This window comes from Lycorma delicatula, chromosome 4 (assembly GCF_047948215.1).
Source record: "Lycorma delicatula isolate Av1 chromosome 4, ASM4794821v1, whole genome shotgun sequence".
NCBI classification, from domain to species: domain Eukaryota; kingdom Metazoa; phylum Arthropoda; class Insecta; order Hemiptera; family Fulgoridae; genus Lycorma; species Lycorma delicatula.
Window position 1 is genome coordinate 179,069,556 of NC_134458.1, and position 12,147 is coordinate 179,081,702.

Here is a 12,147-nt window from a genome sequence, read left to right on the forward strand (position 1 = left end):
ATTAACTTAAGTAATCGGACATAGCAAGAAAATCTTTGGGCAGCTACTTATGCAAATTCTAACGGCAAAAAAAGTTTACGTCATAAAGTTTATAGCGGATGATCGCAATGTGTTCCAAGCAATTCTGGAAAATATTGCTACTTTTTGACCTATGCAATAAATATTGTCTTCATATGTAAGTACTCAAAATTTCATATACTATTATCTCAGTTTCAGATTTAACTGAAAGTATCGCAGATAATAATGATCCTGAAACCGGGTAAACTAGTGCACGAGATGCCTTCATGAAGGCCTTTAAGCCGTTGCCTGTTCTCTCTAAAATCTTCTACACTTTCTTCAAGATTTTGGCCTATTTTAGTGAGATAACATGTTATTTTTGACCATCAATTTGGCTTCCGAAGTGATTATTCCATAAATGAACAAATAGGACGTTAATGTCATCAGTGTTTGAAGGGAAGAAGTAGAGTTGGTAGCCTTTTTGGATGTCCAGTAGGCCTTCGACAAGGTCTAGTTCCCTGGTCTACTTTGAAAGCTGAATTTCAAATTGGTTTTTTAAATTTTAAATCTAGGTTTTTTAAATTGAAGAGCCCGATTTTGTATTCTATCTTGACTTCAGACCTTCCAACTTCCGACCGTGTTACGTTGTCTTGTTTGCTGATGACACGGAATTCTTGATGGTCGACGATAACCCAACACTAGCTTTGGATAAATTACAATCCGAGTTGAATCTAATCAGCGGGTGGCTGGCTAAGTGAAAAATAAAAGTTAATCCAGTGAAATCAAGTCATATAACGTTTGCAATTAGGAGAGAGGACTGCTCACAAGTTCCCCTGGATGGCATTTTTATCCCTTATGCTGACCGCGTATGATATCTAGGTTTATATCTGGACCGTCGTTTGACTTGTAAACACATGCGAGAGAAAACGGAAAGTAGCTGAAGGTTAGGTTTTAACACATGCACTGGTTGTTAGGCAGGAGGTCTCACTGGTCATCGTCTTAAATATTTATTGAACAAAGTACTTCTGAAGCCGGTGTGGATCTATGGTATCATCCTGACTGCCAAAGGGGAAGACACCCGCCTTGTGTCGATCCCGATTGCCACACCAACCACACCGTTCTGATAGGCTTTACCGGAGGTTGACTTTTAGACCCTCTAAAATAGCTGATAATGTCATCAGTTTGGCCTCTGTCAGGATGCCACCATGCAACAAATGCCTCGGCAGACATTTCCATCAGTGATTTTACACAACCTACTATCGCCTTCGCATGGCTTACTCCAATCACGACCATCTACCATAAATTACAACCCTCAGCTATCAAATTAAACGATTCGCGAAAGCGCGATCCCGCGCCTTCCTCTATTACTGAAGGTTTCACTCAAAACCTCTTCCCATATCTAACCTCAAATTACATTATGCACTCATATCACTATTGGACCTATGGTATCAGGAAATAACATGGAACAGCAACATTGAAATTATCTAGCGGTTCCAGAATAAATTAATTAAAAACATAACAGAGGCGCCGTGGTTTCTAAGATCCATGAGTGTGTGGGGCTGCCATACGTTCACGAGGAGATTCAACGATTCAGTTCGAAGTATTACGGCTTAGCAACAATAAAAACCATCTTGCTGTGAACTTACTGGACAATAGTGAGAATATTAGACACACGAAACGATTCTATCTCTTGGATTTGGGAGATAAAGTGTGATAAGCAGTGTAGAAATTCTTCCTGCAAGTATTAATTTCCTTCCTCTCATCAATTTATTTTAAACTTTGTTGATTATGTTTTGTTATTTCATATTTTTCTATTTCTTTTTATTATTTTTTGTTATGTTACACATAGTTCTACTTTTAACTTTTCTCACTGTATATTGTTCTTCATACAAATAAAGTTACGATTGCCTATATGTATTCTTTTGAGAAGTTTCAATGGAAACTTTCACGTCAATGATTTCTCATCCAATTTACTTATAGTTTTTTGTATATGAAACTGACTGTTAATAAAACATTGAAGCAAAATAAACGCAGCTTTCATTAATTTTATTTTATCATTTAAATTTGAAAATTGTTATTTATTGGCACATTTTTTATTATTTAAAAAAAAATGTCAAGTAACAATCTAAGGATTGTCTGAATATTTTCCCCGGAATACAGTACAATTTTCTACAATAAATATGGACAAAATTAAATGGGGGAAAATAAAAGAGGACAATACAACACAAAATAAATCTTAGTCGGATGTCGATATTACGTTTGAAAATTAAACACTACACTTTTGAAAAACTTTTACTTTCGCGCAACATTTAAATTTCACACTAAAAGCATAGGTTAACAAAAAGCAAATGGTTAATGCTGGCCTAACCGTGCGAGAGTTTGATAGTTTTGAGGCCCAGCATAAGTCGTTCTATCCTTGGTTCTACTCCTTGGTATGGTTCGGCCGATCAGAATTTCTATTATTGGATTCAAATTAATCCTTAGATGTAACAAACTACAAGTACACTTATTTAATGAAAAAAGAACGCAATTGCCTACTTTTCCCGAATTAAGTTGAATGCAACTTTCTTAAGTAGACTTCCATAATATCAAACGAATTAATCGGTTAATGTCTGAGATCCTAATAGTAAAGAAAAGGTTAAACTTTTGCGTAAATCTATAGTTAAAATAATGTTGGTAAAAAAGTGGTTCTTATTCATGTAAATTCAAAACAAAAATAGCATTATATTTCTATTCTTAACGAAAAAATTAAGCAAATAATTTTTTATACGTATATTGAAGCCAGAAGAAAAATAATTATCCATATTCAATCGTCTATCAGGGGATTAGATTCTAATGAAAATTGACAGCACACATTACGGACGTCCGTCAATTGCGTCTGCCAGAAAAAGTACCAGATCAATTGCGTCTCTCATAGTTAATCTTACCCGGTCAACTCCGTCCCTCGTAGAAAAGTGTACCTCGCTATTCCAAAAATTGATCAGGAGAAGAAGAGCTAAACATCGGTAAACAGGCGGTTCGTACAATTCTAACAGAAAAATTGAACCGCCTATAGGTGTGCTCTCGTTTCGTTCCACACTTCTTGATCGAAGAACAAAAACAGTGCGTCTTTCTTGCGCTCAAGACATCGTTGAAAATGCCGATAGTGACCCGAATGTTTAGCAAACAATTGTATCTGGGGATGAAAGCTGGTGCCTGTATGATCCGAAAACGAAGCGTCAATCCGCTGCTTGATTTGTTCCAACTGGTCAAACCGTGAATTCTGAATTCTATTTGGAATTAATGAAACGCCTGATACGTCGCATTCGTCGAATCTGGCCCGCGGACCGGGATGTTGGACTCTCTTGCACGACAATGCCCCGGTACATATGACAACAGTTTTAACAAGTTATTACACCGCAAATCAAACCGTCTTATTCCGCCCGACTTGGCTCCAGCAGACTATTTTCCGTTCCCGAAACTCGAGTTCAAGATAAAAGGCCGCTTTTTCGACGACATTCAAAGGGCTTGCACCGAGCAGTTGAATGTGATCCCACAAAGTGATTTCTCCAGAGAGTTTGACGGGCTCTACCGGCGCTGCAAGGGTGTATAACTAGAGAAGGGTTCTATATTTAGGGCTGATGTGAGTAAATTCGTTTATCTTTATATCTGTATTTTTATTTAATTTAGTTCGGTAACTTTTAAGACATACTGTGTATTTCACACACTCATTAGTCACTAATGAGTGTGTCTAATTGTGTCCTGTGGATGTCCTTTGAAAGGAGCTACAGTATGTTTCGTCTAGCCACTTATTTTGTCAATTCTCTGTTACATTGTTTTTTGTTTTTTTTATGCTCTCTGTCTAGTCACTAAAATAGTCTTCTCAATTTTCTGTGCAACTTTTATTTTTATTTATGTTTTTACTTTTTTTTAATCTTTGCATTTTTTTCTGCTGCTGTTTGTCTAGCTACATATAATAATTTTGCCAATTTTCTGTGTTACTTTATTTTATTACTACAAATTTCATGCAGACAGCCTCTACAAAATGTATTCGAAAACAGGTTTTTCTGGTGAATTTATTAATTTGTTCCCGAAGATGCATTTCCTTTTCTTCTATCAGTTTATAATTCCTTACATTTTCTTTGCTTCTTAATTTGATGTGTGCATCGGCCTGAAAATTACTCAAAACATCAACCCAATTTGAGAACTCTTACTAACGACAACTAAATGAGGAATATATACCAAAAAAGATATAAATACAACAATAATCAGGTAGGGAAGGAGGTGTTTACCCGTTCTTATTGTTAGCAGTAACGTAATTGACCGGTTTGAAAAGGGGTCATGTAGCGGCGGACGGAATTGAACGAGCCAGTATATTATATCGAAGCAGCAGTGGACTCTAAAATGGAAAAATATTTATAGAGTCCGAAGGAATACTTTCGTAAATGAAACTGAAAGTTTATTACTTTGATCTATTGTACATTTATAATTTGGGGAAGAAAGATAAGAATAGATTTCAGGAAAGGTAGAGTTCGGAAAGAGGGAATCAAATTGACATAAATTTATTTTAAATAATGAGAAAACAGAAGAATCGCAAATCAAGTAAATTTTTAACTACCGTATTTATTCGAGTACCCCCGGACTTTTTTTCTTGGAATTGGATAGAAAAAATAAGGGTGCGGGGCTTACTTGAAAAATAGCTTTTAGCCAGGATAATTTATGTAAAGTAAACGTTTTCTTAAAAGTACCTAGATTCAATTACATAAATATAGTTACATTAGGCTTTCGTTTATCAATACCGGATGCCGCTTATACAGAATACATCATTTATTATTAACATCCTGTTCATATTATCGATAGGAACGAAGTTACGGTATTTTTATAAAACTGATTCATTCTGTATAGGCTGCATCCGGTTCTAATGACGCTACAGTTACAGTATCAGTTACTCATCGTCGTCTTGTCTATTCGCCAAAGTCATTGTACTGTTTCTATATGTGGACGGTTATGTGCATTTTATCTGTTTAGTTTATCTTGTAAAGTTTAATACGGTGATTTATTTTAATTACGACATTAAAATGAGTACAAAAGGACAGCATCTACGATCTTTTACAGTAAATGAAATACTGCGCGTTATAGAAGAGGCTGAAAAAATTGGAAATCGGGCAGCAGTAAGAAAATTTGACGTAGATGAAAGGTGCATTCGAGACTGGTGTAAGAAGAAACAACTTCTGGTGAAAGGCACTGATAATAAAAGGGCTTTTCGTGGCTTAAAACCAAAATACACAGACATAAAAAAAAAATTTTATGACTTTGTTATGGAAAAAAGGAAATGCGATTATGCTGCCACGACAGAAAGGTGTCAATCATATGCTCGTGAAATCGCTAAATTGTTTAATAAAGTTGATTTTAAAGCAAGCCGTGGATAGATAACACGATTTTTTGCACGAAATGATTTGTCAATAAGACGAAAGACGACCATTTCTCAAGGACTTACAGACGCGTATGAACAAATATTACATTTTCACAAATAAATAATAAATCTTAGAAAAGATAAAGGCTCTTTGCCTTCTCAAATAGGAAACGCTGATCAAACCCCCGTATATTTTGAAATGCCATTTGACAAAAAAGGTGAAAAAAGTGTTACGATTCGCATGGGATGTAATGAAAAACAAAGGTGTAGTGTTATGCTTTGCATTACTTCTGATGGATCAAAATTACCTCCATACATTGTTTTTAAAAGAAAAACTCTTTCTACCGAGAGCACAGGAATCAGGTTGGATGGATGAAACCTTAATTTTAGACTGGATCAGGTATGAATGGCAAAAGCGATCAGGAGATTTACTTAATAAAAAAAAAAAAATACCGGTATACTAGTAATGGATAGTTGTCGGGGGCATACGACTGATAAAAGTGAAGACATTTTAAAAAAGGGTATGACAGCCCAAGTAATAATTCCAGGTGGATTGACATCTCTATCGCAACCACTAGATTTCTGAATTAATAAACCGTTCACATCTGTATTAAAACAACTGTACAGTAAATGGATGGCTGATGAAAATTTATTTCTCACGCCTACAGGAAGAATCAAACGCCCAGATTTGTGTTTGGATAAAAGATGCTTGGGTAGGTATTTCCACAGAATTAGTAAGGAAAAGTTTAAAAAAATGCGGAACATCTAATGAACTTGATGGTAGTAAAGACGATCTTTTCAAATGAAATAAGTTTAAATGAAGTGCAGCAAAAAATGTGTATGTAATTTAAATAGGTGTATAAGGAAGTCATGTAGTGTCTACATCAAATTTTTAATTTTGATTTCTTTCTAACCAGGCTTCTGGATTAGTTTTTGTATTTTTCTTGCTAAACATTTTAGAAAAAGAAAAACATCAAATAAAAATAAAATATTTTCATCCAAAATAATACTAAAATCTTGAAAAGGAGCTCCTTTATCCATTAGAAAGGTGACAACATTTGAGTCTTTACAACATTTTTTCACGTTCTCAGGAAATGGACCTCCATGGTTGAAACATTAACATTTAGCAATCTTTGCTTAAAAAAAAACCACCTCTGCCAAACCAGAATACAGAACTGTTTTCATACTCAATACAATACTTCGGCTTATAAGAAAGGGGTTATTATTATTATGCTTCCATTATCATTTTTAAATAATTACTCTGGTTGGCATGATTTTTCTAAGATTAATGAAATCGCTCTTTCTGCATTTCATTTTATGAGTTATTAAAATATATATTCACAGAAATGTCCTATCAAGTCCCACTTCCGAGTACTTGTCAAACTTTAACCTGTTTTGACTAACCTGAAATTATTTACACCTGGCTTTACTGGGTATTCCCACTGTATTCAATGAGTCTTTAAAGACTGTGTTATATTTCTTTAAGTTCAGTCTTGCAAGTTCTAGTCATCGATGTTGCAAAAATCCAGCAGACAGGTTTTGTTTCATATGTGGAATTTTCACTTAGTCACAGACTAGATTTATCTCAGGAATTCAGAAAATCTACTTTTTATATTTTAAGTGCCAAATTGGAAACCAAGAGAAGAAATGTTGGGCTCCTCAAATTTGCTGTGCGAGCTCATGCAAATTTAGTGAAGTGGATGCACGGCAAGAAAAATTTTATGCTATTCCTATGACGTGGAGAGAACCTTCTAACCATGTAAGTGATTGCTACTTCTGCATTACTAAAACAGAAGGGTATCAAAAAAGCAAAACAGTAAAATTGAGTATCCAAACTTCCCTTCAGTACTAAGGCCCATTCCTTACAACCAGTAATTGCAGGTGCAATTGCATCTTTAAACTTGGACACCATAACGTTTCCTGATGATTCTTATTCTTCATCAGGATCTGATTCACAACTTTCAGAGATGACTTTCCTATGTTTTTATCAACCACCATTGAGTCTTATTTAATAACTCAAAATGAATTAAATGATTTGGTACGTGACCTGGGATTGTCAAAACAAAAATCTGAACTTCTTTGTTCCAGACTTCAACAGTGGAAGAACCAGTTAAATAAAAAACACAAGGGTTTCCACTTACTGGAAACATTTTAAAGCATTTTAAAATTTTTATAAAATGGAATGATCGCTAAACATCTCTTATGATATTGATGGTCTAATAAATGAACTTAAAAGGAACGTATACTTCCGAGTAGTGTATTTTCATAGAGTCAACTAAATGCAACCTAAAAACAGCATTACTTCATAATGGAAATGAAAACCAACTATTCCTTTAGCTGACTCGGTGACATTGAAAAAATAGTACGATAACTTTGCTACCATACTAAATTAATATAATCATGAATAGTGTCGATAGGATATTTGTGGAGGTTTAAAAGTGATAGTCATATATTGTTAGGGCTTCAAGCAGGTTTTACAAACCATTGTTTTTTTTATATCTATGGGACAATCGGGCAACACAAGAACATTTCGTTAAGAAAGACTGGCCTCATAAAACTTCTTTTGAACCATGTACTTCAAATATAAAGTACGCTCCAGTAATATAAATAATAAAGTAATGGACAAGAAGGTAATGGTTTCAGGTACTTCAATGAACTACTTCCCCAGTTAAGTGATATAAAACTAAAAGAAGGCATCTTTATGGACCAAATAAGAAATTCCCTTATAAGAGATCCCCTTTTTAAAGAAAAATGAAATAACAAAGAATTGGCAGCTTGGAACTCTTCTGTAAGTGTAGCGTAGGGATTTCTGGGTAACAAGAAAGATGAGAGCTATAAAACCCTCACAGATTAGCTATTTAAAACACTATGAAATACCACATGTCCTTAAAAATGTATTTTTTGCATTCTCATTTGAATTTTTTCTGACAAATTTGGATGGAGTAAGTGTTGAAGGAGGAGATTTTTCACCAGGACATCGGGAAAATAGAAACACGATACCAGAAATGCAGGGATCCACCTATGAAGGACAACTACTGCTGATTTTTAAAGAAAGGATTTTACTCAACATAAGAGGAAAAAGTGAAATATTCTGTCAATAGAATCCTTTATGTAACATTTTATATTTTTTACTGCATATAGTTCTTAAAAAAATGTCATTTAGATTTAACATGTTTTAGATGTAAATATATTTTTATTTAATATACATTACATTGCTAAAATATATCACCTATTTTTAGCCACATCCCCAACCCCTGTAATAAAAAAACTTTACGTGTTACAGTATTCTGCATATAATTTTCAAATTTAGGGCCACAAAATACTTTTAATGTAGCTATTTTCATCATTGTTACTTTAAAATTTTGAATTTGTTGACTAGTCTTATCAAACCATTTAAAAAAGTTTTCCCATTAATTTAATTTTTAAATAATGGTTTACTAATAAAAAAATACACTGAATTTTTTGCATCTCTGTTTAACGTGAACATAAATATATTCTCAAATAATTTTCGTTAATGGCTTCTGAATTGTGATTTATTTTTTATATTTAGTGTTTTCATGTATTTACATCATTATCATTTTATATTTTTTATAATTAAAAACTTTTTTTACACAATTAATTCTACAATCTGTTCCCTCGGAACGATAAATAGTTTGGTTTAATATTTGTAATTGATTTGAAGGTAGGAAACTCTAGCAATAGTTAACGCCTCTATATTTTGTTTTTTTCTGACTGGCATCCTGTAAAAATTGTTGATAGATGAAAATGAAATGAATTTTTTGTAACGTGTGGAAAAATGCTATGCCTGATCGAGACTCGAACCCAGAACTTCCAGATGAAAGGCAAAGAAGCTATGACTAGGCCACGGAGAACGCTATTTAAATAATATGGACTTTAATCATACCAACTTCATAATTTTTTTATTAATTTAATCAATAAATAGATCCAATAAAGATTTTTACCACGGTTTCCCTTGATCCATCCAAGGAAATGCTGGGATGTTCCTTTTTTTATTCATATAGTAGCATATCTACCCATTCCTAACATGATCTGTATAATGTATCTTTTGTATGATCAAAATAAAAGATTTATTTATTCATAGCAAATACTCGAATATCTGTTCTCAAGGAAATACGTTTTATTGTATCTACAATGAAACTTTTAAGGTTTCCATTGCAATTGGAAAATTGTGTATATGAACTATATGATAGAAGTCAAATTTCATGAAAAATATAGTAAAAGATTTTATTTTTTCTTTACTTATTGATGGAAAGTAATTTTAATTTTTTTTTTACGATATGCAGATTAATTAATGAAAGCTTTAAAAGGAGCTATGAATGCAGTTTTTGTGATGAAATATTCTTTGATGAAATATGTGGCCTCAAACTAATTTATAATCTACACAAATTTTGTAAATTTATAATATATTATAAATAATATAAACTAATAAATATAATATATACAAAACTTTAGGGGCAAAAAAGAATAATTTTTAATTGGAATTAAACAGCAAAACACTTGGGATATTAAGATGAATATTCAAAAATTGAACTGATTGATGCAATATGAGTTGCATTGCACGTAGATAGCCTACATTAATCTTTCTAGACAAGGGTCATTCTGGAGGCACGTTTTATCCTGAGATGATGCTCTTTGCCCGGTTTGTTGCCATTTCTCACAGACTGCATAACATCCTAACACAAAACAGGAGATCTTAAAATGTCCACATATTTGACATACATTTTAAACATTTCTAGGCTGGTTAGGTTAGTTTTTGGGAGTGCACTACAAAGTCCTTATGACTGAACACCCACAGAAGCCTCTTCCGTTCCTTTGCATAAAATAATATAAATTCCTTAGTTTTTAACAAAATGTTCTAAGGATACATAATATATTAGTAAGGTAAGAGCGACTAATAGCTTAAATATATAGGTTATTTATTTGCGAGTTGAAGTTACAGGGCAGGTAGCTCAATATCAGTTTGCAATTTTGATACTGAATGATTACACAACTAAATTGTTATTACATTTTTTATTTATACTTATTTTCTGAGTTTTAGTTTTTTTTTGGGCATTGATTAATATTTACTGTCAAGAAAAAATAATATACATATTTTCTATTGATAACATTAAAATTTCTGAAAATATGATACTAAGGATTTTAGTGGAATTGAACTCAGACTGCTAGATAAGTAGGTCAGTATCCAGAAGCAGCATAATGTCACCCTTAAGAATTTCCACCTTGCATATTAACAGATTTTGTAACAAGCTAATCACTTAGTTCTGCTTGATTCACTACAATACCAAAAATCGTGTTATCACCTAATTTGTTTGTAATACAAAATCTGACAAATGCAATATCAAAGGTCACCTTGGTATGCCACAGAATGTATTTCTATTACTCGTATGTCCTATAAATGTGGATAAAGATTTATTGGTCTTTACCCACTGGTATTCATTGCTACCAATCAAAATGCAACACACAAGTACTCAGTATCTCTCTCCTGAGGAATGTTTGAATAAACCCCTTCATTCTTCAAGTGGGGAGTAGTTAATCCAAATTTGCTGCTTCACTAAATTTTTTATTCAACCCAGCCTAGGACCTTCTGCTAAGCTCATAGGATCCGAAGTCCAGCTTATGGAAGCTTCAAAGCCAGGTTGAAGTACGAGATGGCCAGGAAAGATTGGTACACGCCTACAGTTTGATAATGCAACCTTCTTATTTGTGCTGAGCAATGAGGGCCACCACTAATCCCATGTACTTAAACGTCAATTTGCTGACACAGTAAAGTTTTATCTTTATATTACTGGACGCTAACAGTTTTCCATGTTAGAGAGCCTGGTCAGACTCATGGATTTATAGCCAGTCATATTGTGCTTTATAATGTAGGCATTCCAAATTAAAACTGGGATCCTGATAGTTCCATGATACTTGGATTCAACCTAGAACTTCCAAACTTTATTTTTTTCATTCACATAGGTATCTATTCTATTTACTTTTGCAATTATAATAAAAAGTTGATAATTGTTAAGAATTTTACTTTTTTCTACATAACAATGAGAGATGGAAAATACATCACTGTCTATTCCTCTATACCTGTGCTGTTGTGTGAAGGATAATTTATGAATTATCTTGGCATGGTCATGTACTACCTTATGGAAATCAGAACAGTTTTTAATAATTTGTGAAATCAATATAAAAGTTATCGCAATAATGAGTATTCTTTATAATACAAAATAATTATGAAGTACAAATGGATAACCAGGTTTTACAATTGTGATAAATTCAAATCCCCCAATGACAAAATCTGTTGCTTAGGTTTCATGAATAGGAAATACATGGTGTTTTTAATAATGAAACTCCATATATTATTAAAACTCAAAATTCAATTTTTTTATAAGGGCACTAACTCTTCTCTGTACTTCTCTTTTTCTGAGTTCTTATTTTGTGTTCTTTGTTGCCATACTTTAAAAACGTTCTTAAATACTTTATATTAAAAATTATCACTATTAAACTGATACAAAATGTTCTGATACATTCTTTAGATCTTATTTTAATAAGCCCTTTTTTCTAGTTTTAAATGTGAAGAACAGACCACCCACTAAACTTTAATCCTATCAGTACAGAAAATTCCAATAATTTTTTACTACTGAATGGCAATAGATATGAAAGTGATCTCAGTTTCAAAATGTTTACACTAATACTGTAGAGACATGATATTGGTTTAACTTCTTTATTTTTCTATGAGTTCTGTGACC